The sequence below is a fragment of the Sorex araneus genome, chromosome 5 (genome assembly GCF_027595985.1).
Source record: "Sorex araneus isolate mSorAra2 chromosome 5, mSorAra2.pri, whole genome shotgun sequence".
Classification (NCBI taxonomy): Eukaryota; Metazoa; Chordata; class Mammalia; order Eulipotyphla; family Soricidae; genus Sorex; species Sorex araneus.
Window position 1 is genome coordinate 28822795 of NC_073306.1, and position 12585 is coordinate 28835379.

Sequence of the window (12585 nt, forward strand, 5' to 3'; positions counted from 1 at the left end):
GGAGGGGAGGAGGCGGCACTTGGCCTGGGAGAAGTTCTCAGTCTCTTTGTGTCTCCCTTGGAGATCTGAGAACCAGGGGGCCACACTCCCCTACCCTGCACCTTTCTCCCCAGCCATCAGCCTTCCAGAATTCCATCAAGCTGGGCTTGCTTCTCACACCCCAAGGGCTAAGCTTGCAACCAGGCACTGGGCACCAGGGACCACACCTCAGGGCGCCGACCTCAGGCTGGCAGGTGGAGGAGGAAGTGGCAGTGGCCCAAGTGTGGGAGCGGCAGGGGCGGGGTGAGGTCTGGAGGCTGGAAAGAGGACGGTAGCCTGTAGGGGTCCGGGCCTGGAGGAGGGGTTCCAGCTCCTGTGCCTGCCTCGGGCAGCCACTGGAAAATCGGGTTTGGCGGCTTCAGCCACGCGCCTGGAAGCTGGAGGAGGGGTCCAGCCTGAGGCTGCAGAGATTGCCCGAGGCCTGGGGTGGGGCCCAGCCACTAGCCCAGAGTCCAGCCTAACCTTCACCCAGGGGCGGGAGTTTGCCATGGGGGGCGGGGGAGGGGGCGCACATTGAGGACCCTTGAGAGCATGGAGCACGGGTTTAGGCTGCAAGCTGAAGCCGGGGTGGGGGGGTGGGGGAGCCTGTTCTTCCTCAAACTCCAGGGAGACCCTTGGAAAGCTCTGCCCGGTCATCTGGTGGTGGTGGGCAGAGAGTCTGCAGGGGAATCTGCCTGACTCAGCCCCATAGGAACAATCAGTGGGTAGAGACCGCACCAAATGCCCTAGGGAGCTAGGCTAGAGGTCCCTTGCCACCAACAGGTCAATAGCCGGAAGCTGGGCTTCTGCCCCACAATGCAATACTGACCACCCCACCCTTACCAGTGCTCTCACCCACTTCCGGCCTCTGTTCCTTCCTCATCTTTAGGGAAAGCTCAGTGCCCCCAAGGGAATCTCCCACAGCTCCTCCGCTGGCTCCCTGCCCAGCTGGCCCTGCCTACTTCCCTGTAAACTTTCTTTGCCTGGACCGTGGGGGTAGACTGGGAGGAAAGAGAGCAGGGCAGAGGGGCAGCAAAGAAGCTGACATTTTCTGTTATCTTCCGTTATTGGGGCCCAAGTGAGGAGCTTGGCAGGGAGATGGGTGGACTGAGTTGGCAGGGTGGTGGCAGCCACCAGAAATGGCCTCCCCTGGGCATAGCCCACCACTGCCATCCTAGGGGAGGTGGCAATAGCACCTTCACCTATTCAGCTATCTCATCCATCTGCCACCAGCCCCCAAACAAAATTTCAACCTCTGGAAAACAAAAATGCAGGCCTTGAGGGCTGGAGCGATAGTACAGGGGGTAAAGCATGTGCCTTGCGTGCAGCTGATCTGGGTTCCATTGCCAGCACCCAGGATCCCCTGAGGCCCAGCAGGAGTGATCTCTGAGCACAGCATCATGAGTAAGCTCTGAAGCACTGCCAGGAGTGACCCCAAAACAAGGCAAACTAAAAATAAAATAAAAAGGCAGTCCTGGCAGTTGTCACTATGTCAGTGACAAAATCGTAACCTCTTAGCATCACAGAATTCTAGCCTGGTAGAATCTGAGTTACAGAAGGTGAGAAACTTCGACTTCAGGTCCCGGATCATGTAGTTTGAATAGCCCTACACTGGAGTATGAGAAGTGGATAAAGCCCACCCAGTGCCCGTGTCTGCGTCAGTGGATTCCTTCCTGGGGGGCTTTGATGGAGACAGAGAACTTGGGCCACGTGAGCTGGGTTGGGAGGATGGGGATAGTTTTCGTTAAAGCTATCCCAGACAGAAGATGTATGTCTAATAAGATGACACATTCCTGGTTCCTGAGGATGAGAGCTGCAGGGGTTAAATTGAAAGCAACCTACAGAAAAATTGTTGGGGCCGGAAAAATAGTGATGCAGGTAAGGTGCTTTCCTTGCATGTAGCTCCCCCCAGCAACATATATAGTCTCTCAAGCCCGCCAGGAGTAACCCCTGAGCACCATGGCGTGTGAACAGAGAGAGAGATAAAGACAGAGAGAGAGAGAAAACAAGAGAGAATGAGAGAGAATGGGGGAGAGAATGAGAGAGAGAGAGAATGAGAGAAAGAGAGAGAGAGAGAGAGAGAGAGAGAGAGAGAGAGAGAGAGAGAGAGAGAGAGAGAGAGTTGCATACTTCACTGACTCCAACATCTCTAGCCTCCCTACATTTGAGGTAACATCAGTCCAGGCCATTTTCAAAGGTTGGTAAGATGCCATTAGAATGCCATTTATGGCTGCTTATTCATGAAGGGCACCAAACAATGTTTTCCTCCAAGTTGCTGGGGGGAGCATGCACTCCCAAGACAGTGCTCAAGTTTGAGCAATATGTCATGTTCCAAAGCCATCATGAAGAACGGAATTCAGAGCCTCTGGCAGGGCCCTGATAAGAGGATCATGTAGAGGGCATCTGTCTGTCTGGGTGATACTTGATGGGACTGGGACCACCTACTTCGTAGTAGGTGCTAACCTTGAGGCAACATTTTTTATGGGATCCTTGTCTGATCTATGAAGTTGGTTAACTCAGCAAACAATAGGGATATTTACTTAGCATTTCTGGAAAACTACTGCAAAATCCTTGGCTCAGAAGGAGCAGCTCCAGAGAGCAGCAAATGCCAGGCCCTGCGGGGCACGGGAAATGGAGCAATGTCAGCTGGAGAGCCTCTTGCTTGGCTGCCTGGTCTTAGATTCAGCACAATACCTCGGGGCCCCAAGCTCTCCCCACATTCTCATTTGCCTCTCTTTGCCGGCCTCCCTGCTGTTCTACATTCTTGCACCTGCTGTGAGACCTTTGGCAAACGCTATCCCCTCCCCAGGCTTCAAGCCTCCCTTACTCTCTTCTGAAGTCCACAGTTGGGTCCTAAGTGCAGCTTTTAGCATTTTATTGTCCTGGTTTTTGTCCAAATCAGTTCATTTTATCTCCATTCTTAGCTTCTAAAGAAAGTGTCAGGTAGCTTCAGACAGTGTAATGGAACTAGATAATAAAAATAATGCCCATATTTGACATCCTATGACAGTGCTTATGATACTGTAAGGTGTTTTGGTTTTTTTTTTTTTTTTGGCTTTGTGGCCACATCTGTAACCACTCAAGGAGTGTTGCTTGGGGGTTGCTTCTGGTGGTGCTGGGGAACATGGGGAGCCAGGGATTGAATCAGACCTCCTGTAAGCAAAGCATGACCTCAACCCTTTGAACTATGTATCCAAACCTTTATAAACTCTGTAAGGCCCACAACCATCTTTTGTATAGGTCAGTGCTCTGCATAGTGAATTATACCACAAAGGTAGGGTGGGGGGGCTGGAGTTCTGGTACAATCTAGGGGGAGTTGTAGCCTTAAGTGCAATTGTTGTGGATTTTTCTTTCTTTTTTTTTTTTTTGGTCCACACCTGACTGCTCAGGGCTTACTCCTGGCTCTGCAATCAGAGATCACTCTTGGCAAGGTCAGTGGGGTGGGGATTGGGGGGGATATGGGATGTTGGGGATCCAACCTTGGTTGGCTGCATATAAGGCAAGCTTCTTACCTGTTATATTATCTCTCTGGCCATGCAATTGGGGGGCACATTCTGTCTAAAGTATTCCTTTTTTCTTTTTTTTGGTTTTTGGGTCACACCTGGCAATACACAGGGGTTACTCCTGGCTCTTCACTCAGGAATTACCCCTGGCGGTGCTCAGGGGACCATACGGGATGCTGGGATTAGAACCTGGGTCGGCCGAGTGCAAGGCAAACGCCCTACCCTCTGTGCTATCACTCCAGACCCATGGATATATTTTTTTAAATTGAATATCCATGGGTCTGGAGCGATAGCACAGCGGGTAGGTGTTTGCCTTGCACTCGGCCAACCCGGGTTCGATTCCCAGCATCCCATATGGTTCCCTGAGCACTGCCAGGAGTGATTCCTGAGTGCAGAGCCAGGAGTAACCCCTGAGCATCGTTGGTGTGAGCCAAAAAAGGAAAAAAAAAAAAAGAAGAAAGAAATCCATGAGGTAGACCATTATAAAGCTGTTTATGATTGGGTTTCAGCCATACAATGGTCCAACACCCATCTCTTCCCCAATGCCCACCATTTCCCTCCCACCATCCTCCAACACCCCCAACACCCCCCAGGCTGCCTCTATGGCAGGTACTGTTCTTTCTCTCTCTCCTTTTGTTCATTATGGTTTGCAATACAGGTACTAAGAGGTCATCATGTTTGTTCAGGGCGTTCAGTATTTTTATCAGGAAGGTAAGGCTGGAGTAATAAAGCACTCTTTCTTGCTTAAAGGAGGTAAATTTCTGGGCTGGGCTAGGTGATTTTTTTTTGGGGGGGGGGGTCACATCCGGCGATGCTCAGGTGTTACTCCTGGCTTTGCACTCAGGAATTACTCCTGGCGTGCTCAGGTGACCATATGGGATGTTGGGAATTGAACCCAGGTCAGCCATGTGCAAGGCAAATGCCCTACCCACTGTGCTATCGCTCCAGCGCCAGCCCCGGTGATTTTTTTTTTCCTGAAAAGAGAACAGCAGGCCAAATAAGTAACTGCTGATATGGATAAGGGAACTAAGACTCAGGAACAGTAAGCGGCAAGCCTACAACTATTCAGCTAGGTTGAATGGAACTTCAACTGTGTTAGTCTGAATTCTGTGAATTCTGGGGACAGGTTTCAGATGAACATGATTAGACTAGACAGATTTGACAGGGTGAATGTGCTCTCCTTGCATCTGGCTGACCTTGGTTTAAGCCTCAGCTCTGCATATTGTGATCCCTGAGCATTTCTGGGTGTGGCCACACCTTACTCCCACAAAAAAAAAAAAATCCAGGTGCGATTTTCAGGGACAAACACTGGTCATGTGGTCAGCCTTAAAAAAATAGGAATTCCTCTTGGGGAAGTGTGCAGTAGGGACCGATAGTCTGCTGTAAAACACAGCACAAAGGGTTTATTGGGAACTCTGGCTAGTCTCAGCTCTCATTGGAAATAGTGGGCTGTGTTTTCTGTCAGAATAGAACGAGATGGGGTGGGCTGGTCTTCAGGGGTTTGTGGGGCTGCTCCTCTGTTCCAGGAGATTGTGTATGTATCGGGGAGGGCTGTGAGTGTGTGTGGGGATCTTCCCTCTCTGGATCTTCCCTCTCTGTGGACTCCAGAGTTCATGGTGCAGACTCTGGAACCTGGGCACGTGTCTTCTATAGTATCTCTCTGTGTTGACATTGGCCTTGAGGTTTCCAGCAACTTTGGTGTGTATTTTTTTTTTTTTTTTGCTTTTTGGGTTACACCTGGCAATGCACAGGGGTTATTCCTGGCTCTGCACTCAGAAATTACTGCTGGTAGTGCACAGGGGACCATATGGGATGCTGGGAATCGAACCCGGGTCGGTTGCGTGCAAGGCAAATGCCCTACCCGCTGTGCTATCACTCCAACCCCCTTCCAGCACTTTGGATTCCTAACCTCAATTGTCTCCTATGATGGCCTCTGGGAACTGGCTCAAAGGAGGTGGAAGGACTTCAGATGGATTCCTGAGCCCTGCCTTATCCAAGGTTGGGTCATCTTGAAGGCTGGAAGATGCAGGAGCTCACAGGCTCATGTCAGGGCTGGAGGTAGCCCAGGGTATTCAGCTCGTCCAGATCCTTTGCTAGAAGGATAAAGGGACTTTTAGGTACAAAGGAGGTACACAGCTTCCCAAGGGCCCAACTGCCATACCCAAGCTTTCTCTGCAAGTTCTAAGCACTCCCCTTGGCACTGGGGACGTACAGTTGAATCACTTATGGGCCCTTGATTTTGTTTCTTTGTCTTTGGACCATACCTGGTGATGCTCAAGGGCCAGTCCTGACTGTGCTTGGCAGGGGCGGGTAGGGGGGGGCGTCACTCCTGGTGATGACATTACATGATGCCAGGGAATTATTATACATGCAAGACAAGCAAACAAGGGGCTGGAGAGATATTACAGTGTGGAGGGCACTTGCCTTGCATGAGGTAGACCTGGGTTTGATCCCCGGTACCCCCATGGGGTTCCTTGAGCACTTCCAGGGGTTATTCCTAAGTGGAGAGCCAGGAGTAATCCCCAAGCATTGACCAGTGTGGCCCCCTTGACATCCAGCTCACCCCGCCCTCCCCCCCAAAAAAAAGAGACAAGCAAACAAGACTCTGGAGGGTCCTTATTTTTGAGATTTTTCAGTATAAACTAGAGCATCCAGAGTGGAGTCAGAGCTTGCAGAGTGGCTCAGAGAGGTGGGGACAGACCTGTAGGCATGTTCATTTGTATGTGTGTGGTAGGAGGTCTCCCAGGGAGTTGTTCAGGAGTTGTGTGTGGTGTTCAGGAGGCCCAGGGAGCCCCTCCTGGTGTTTCTCTGCCAATCAGGATGATGGTAATGCCAGGGCCTGAGAATGCCGTGCTGCTCAGGCTCTGTAGGGCCAGGAAACCCAGGGCACCCAGAACCACACTTGGCAGAGCTCGGGGGAGGGCCCCCCCAGGGCTACATTTGTCATGCTTGGGTAAAATGGGTTGGCCACATGCAAAGTGTGAGCTTTAACTCCTGTACTACCTCTCTGGCCCTCGGGCATGGTTTTTAAGCTGGACTAAAGGGAAGCCACATTTTAGCTACAGCAAAGGGAAAAAAAAAGACTTCTTTAGCTGAGAAACAGCACGAGCAGTGGCACTGAGGGGGCGCATAGTGACTGTGATGAGTGAACTGCCCTCAAGTTCACTTCGCCCACGAAGCTGGTCTGGACTGAGTGCTCTGGGAGCAGAGTGGCCGGTGGGTCCGTGCTCTGTGAGCTCATCAGAGTGAAGGCCCCGAGAATACCAGGAATAACAGGGCTGGACTAGAGCGATAGCACAGCGGGTAGGGCGTTTGCCTTGCACGCGGCTGACCCAGGTTCGATTCCTCTGTTCCTCTCGGAGAGCCCGGCAAGCTACCAAGAGTATCTCACCCGCACGGCAGAGCCTGGCAAGCTCCCCGTGGTGTATTTTTGATATGCCAAAAACAGTAACAACAAGTCTCACAATGGAGATGTTACTGGTGTCTGCTCAAGCAAATCGATGAGCAAAGGGACGCCAGTGCTACAGTGCAGGAAGGGATACCTGAGGACAGCCTACATCTGAGAGGCTGGTAGTGTTGGGGGTTGTTGGACTCTCACCCTCTGTGGCCTGAGCTATTTTCTTTCATTAAGATATATTCATACCATGCATACCTCTGCCATCCTCTGCCTCCTGAAGGACTTCCTGCTGCTTCCTTCCCACTCCCCAGGGGCAGCAACCAGGCCTCCATGCCCCCTGGAAAGAGCTGGCCTTGGCTTTGACGCTGGGAGGTTGGGAGTGGGCTGCTGTCAGGCCGACTGGCTCCAGATTTATTCCCGTTTCAAAGCAGAGGCTGTGGTGGTTGGTGGTTGCGGAGGAAGGTGGAGAAGATGGGAGAGGAGGGCTGCTGGGGGTGGGGAACAGGAGGCGGGGATCCCAGGCCCTATGAGCACTGCTCGGTGTCTCCTCAGCGTCTGAGTAGATGTGGGTTAGACGCCCTCAGGAGACCACAAATCCCAGACGCTGCCTTGTCTTGCAGGCAAGCCAAGCTGGAGCTTGACGGTGTGAGAAGGGGAAGAGCAAAGGAGATGGGGTGAGGGGCACGTCTCAGGGCTTCTGCTTCAGGTAAAGGAAGTGCAGGGAGGTGTGAGAAGTTTTTAGTACTGTTGAAGTCAGCATGTTTGTAAGGGCACCAAGAGATGGCATTGATTGTGTACTGCATGCCAGCTGGGAGTATGCACTAAATTCATGAAAAGGGTTGCTTCTTAGTTTTCCCTTGGAATTTTTATCATTGTAGAAGAACAATACAGACTTTTACTTTGAAATGTGGGGGATGGGGGCTGGAGCAATAGTACAGAGGGGGAGGGCATTTGCCTTGCAAGCTGCCAACCTGGGTTCAATCCCCAGTATCCCATATGGTCCCCTGAGCACTGCCAAGAATAATTCCTGAGTGCAGAGCCAGGAGTAAGCCCTGAGTATTGTCGGTGTGACCCCCCCTCCAAAAAAACCCCAAAAGTGGGGGAGATGGGTCAAAGGGCTGGAACTTTTGCTTTATAAATGAGACCCCCTGGAGCTGGGAGTAAGAATGCCTACACTGTTGGGTGAACGCCCTCTCCCAAGAAAAAAGTAGATTTGGCTTTCAGTACTACTAAACCACTCACTGTTCGACTTTGGGAATTTTGCTTGAACTTCTATTAGACTCATTTTTCTTTTCCATCAAATGGTTATAGGAGAAAAGAGGCACAAGGGTTTGTTGTAAAGACTAAAGACCAGTCAAAGCTGCTTAGAAGAGTGCTCAGTAAGGGATGGTAATGAGGAGAACTTTGCTTTAGTTGGGTGGCACGTAGAAAGTTATTGGGAGCAAAGAATCTTCTAGAAGAATGAAATTCTGAGCCAGCTCTTCTCATTAAGCCAAAAATAGAGGTGGGGCAGTCAGAGAAGGCTCTTAATATAAAGAGACTAGCTTGAGCAAAAACAGGACCCAGAGAAGGGAAACTACAGAGCTTGAGGCAGAGGGTGGAGAGTGAGGAAGTTAAAAAGGAAGCTGGGGGGGCTGGAGGGAGAGCACAGTGGGTAGGGCATTTGCCTTGCGCAGCCCACCTGGGTTCAATTCCCAGCATCCCATAAGGTCACCCAAGCACCGCCAGGAGTAATTCCTGTGTGCAGAGCCAGAAGGAACCCCTGAGCATTGCTGGGTGTGACCGAAAAAGAAAAAAAAAAAGGAAAGCTGGGGAGGGGGTGGGGCGGGCAGATATACAGGGGGTAGGACACCTGTCTTGCAAGCAGCCAATCCAGGTATGGTTCCCTGAGCACCTCCAAGAGTATATCCTGAGCAAGAGCCAGGAGTAATCCCTGAGCATTACAGGGTGTGGCCCAAAAACAAAAACAAAAATAAACAGAAAAAAGGAAGCTGGGGCCAGACTGTGATAAAGCGGGGTGGGGTGGGGAGGCCTAAGAGTTCCTGACGCTAAGTTTTCTTAGTAGTTGCTGAGGGTTTTGCAGCAGAAACTAAGCTTTGGAGATGAGGAAGGGCCAGAAAATTTGTGAAAAGGCAACTTTAATACAGTGGTGGTGGTGGTGGGGAGAACTGGAGAATTAGAAAGGACTGACTTGGCTCTCGGTTGAATATCAGATCTAAGAGGGAGATTCGAGGACCATACCCTCACTTCCAGCATCCAAGTCCAGGCAGTGCTTTTTTCTGAGATGGGGAGTGGGAAGAACATATTTGAGGGGAAGCCACATTCAGTTTTGGACATGCCTGGGACCACACCTCAGGACAGACCCGCAATAATTGGGGATCTGTTGTCCCACCTGTCAATTACTGTGTCCAGGAGATGAGAGGGGTATCATTAGCCATCGCTGGCTGCCTGTTCACTGACTGCGGCTGGCTGGAGGTCTGGGTGGGGAGGCTGGGCTCTGTGTGTGTGTGTGTGTGTGTGTGTGTGTGTGTGTGTGTGTGTGTGTCCTCATGGACTGGGCCTGGTGAGTGTTCCTTTGTGATTCTGGGCTGCCAGGTGGTCGGTCTCCTGGTGAATTTGAGGTGAATGTCATGTGAATTTGAGAACTGGAGTATTGGGGTATCAGAGTATTTCCAAAGAGAGTTCCCAGTGGGCCTGAGTGTTCTCTATGAGAGCACTGTTGCCACTGTACAGGTGACGGCTCTGAGGCTCAGGATGTGAGTGCAAGTCTGTGTGCTGTTTTCTTACAATACAATGGCATTGCCCACTTGCCCACAGTGACATTTGCTCAAAGAAAGATTGGGAAATGAGTAGGGTCGTGGCCTCTTGGGGAGAAGGGTGATCTGTAGGGGCAGTAGGGATCTGGCAAGGAGGGGAAGCTTGCTAGAAGGCGGGGTTGTCTGTTGCTCTTATAATGTTTTCTGTCTTCTCATCCAAGAGCTGTTGTGTGTGGGGAGGAAAATCTTGCCTTCTGAGTGACCTCTAGGCCACAAAATGTATCCACAAAATCCCCCAATTCCTGCAGACACTTTGTGCCTGAGTAAGGCTATTTCTTCCTCAGTCTCTAGCGTCCTGAGCCTAAGCATCCCTTTGCTGACACTTCCCAGCAGCCCACTGATGATTCTTTTGTTTTTGTTTCCTTGGTCGCACCTGGCAGTGTTCAGCGCTTCCTCCTGGCTCTGCGCTCAGGGGCTCAGGGATTACTCCTGGAGGGCTCTGGGAATCAAAGGGGTGCTGAGGATTGAACCCTAGTTGACTGCATGCAAAGCAAGCTCCCAATCCTCTGCCCTAGCTCTCCAGCCTATGAATTAATTTTATTTAAGGGAGGACTGGATGTTTTTTATGGGTGATAAGCGAAAAGTTATAAGACACATGAAAATGTTGCTAACCCTTATCTGACCTGCCACCTACCACATATTTCCTCCCAGGTTGTAGGTGGCAGGTCAGGTAAACAAACCATTGAGGCCAAGCGACATGGTAAGGGAGAGACCAAATTCTTAGAAACTGAGGTGTAACTTTCAGAAATACTTTTTTGTTTTGTTTTATTTTGGGGCCACGCCTGGTGGCGCTCAGGACTTATTCCTGACTCATCTCTGAGTTTAGGGATCACTCCTGGCCGATTCAGGAGACCATAAGGGCTGGCAGGTCAGCTGACTGCAAGGCAAGCGCCCTACCTGCTGTACTATCGCTCCAGTCCATACTTGTTTCATTTTGGTCATATGTATTTTTGTTTTACAGGACAGCTATAGTTATATAGACTATTTATGTATCTTGCTTTCCTATTCAACAAAATTATAAGAACTGTCCCATATCTGGGCTAGGAAGAGAGCTCAAATGATTGGCATACAGAAGAACTCGAATTTTCTCTCACACTGCAGAGCCCCCTAGCATCTAAGCACTGTAAAGTGAGAACCTGGTGCCCCCTCCCCCAACCCCGTGCTTGTGCAAAGCAAGCATACTACCTGTGTGTTTGAATCCAGCCTCTGTTGTGTACTCACTCCCTGCAGAGGACTCAGTCCTATCATTGGATAGTCAGTGCTCAAATTTTTGATTATTTTCCCCATGAACTAGAAGAGCCATAATATCTTCTTCCTCACACCTAAAACTAAGACAGAAAATGGGAAGAACCTAATCTGATGACCCAAGTATTTTGGCTAACTCCTTGGTTACATGTCTAGAGTGATTGAAGACAGCTGGGTTAGCGCAAAGCTAAATGTCTTAAATAAAATGATGAATGTTGGCCAGATAGGAGAGTGCGTAGGTAGCCAGCTCAGGTTAAATCCTAAGCATAGGATCCCTTGAGCACTGCTCAGAAGTGACCTCCGAGCACAGGGCCAGCAGTAAGCCCTGAACAATTCTGGGTGTGGCCCCCAAACCAAAATAAGTAAGTAAGATATTGGGCATGCAATTATCTCTCTCATATTCAGGATGACCTCTCTCATGTGCAGGTTATAAAGAAAATAGTTGGGAATAACAAATGCCCAAAGATGGGGCTGGAGCTGTAGTATAGGGCCTACTAGGGTTCAAACCCAGCATCCCATATGGTCCCCAGAGTATCACCAGGAGTAGTTCCTGAGTACAGAGTGAGGAATAACTCTTAAGTATCACCTGGTGTGGCTCCCCCATCTTCGCCAAGCCCCCAAACCCAACCAACCAACCAACCAAGCAAACAAAAAAGAAACACATGTTCAAAGGCAATAGAAAGAAAAGACTTGTTTACTGATCCTTATTAGGAAACTTACCAATTGTAGGAGAGTGGGGCAGGAATAGGCCTGGGAGGGGAATACTATGACAATGTAGAGGGAAGTGTCACTCTCGGGTGGGGAGGGTTGCTGGAAGGTGGTAAAGTGACACACAGGAGGGACTGGAGAGATCGTACTTGCCATGAATGTGGCCCAGCTGAGCTTGATCTTTGGCACCCCATCCTTGTCCCCTGAGCCCTGTCAAGAGCGATCCCTGACTCCAGTCAGGATTAAGCCCTGAGCACTACTGGGTGTGGCCCCTAAACCAAAAACTAAACCCCCCCAAAAAAGAGTGATATGCATGACACCATATCAGTAACAATATGGTAAATCACAGTGCCTAAATAGGGGAAAAAAAGTTGGGGGGTGGGCCTGTCATAGAGGCAGGATGGGGGTTGGGATGGAAACTGGGACATTTGGGAGGGAGCTGGACACTGGCAAAGGGATTGGTATTGGAATATTGAAAACCCGAAACTCAATTATGAATAACTCTGTAAATCAACAGTGCTGCGATAAGGGATACTGGGGTTTGAGCCAGAGAGATAGTGCAGGAGGTAATCCTGACTCAAATCCCTAGCACCACCTGTGGTCCCCCTCCCTGGCACCAGCAGAGCCCGCTGGAACACAGAGCCAGGAAATGCCCCAGCACTGCCTGGTGTGTGTGTGTGTCTCCCCCACTCCCCAACAAAACAAAAAATAATATGTTTGTTGTTTTCATTTTTGTTTTTTCTTTTCTTTCTTTTTCTTTTTTTTTCTTTTGCTTTGTGGGTCACACCCAATGATGCTCAGCGGTTACTCAGGAATTACTCTGAGTAATTCCTGCACTCAGGAATTACTCTACACTCAGGAATTACTCCTGGTGGTGCTTGGGGGACCATGGGAGAAT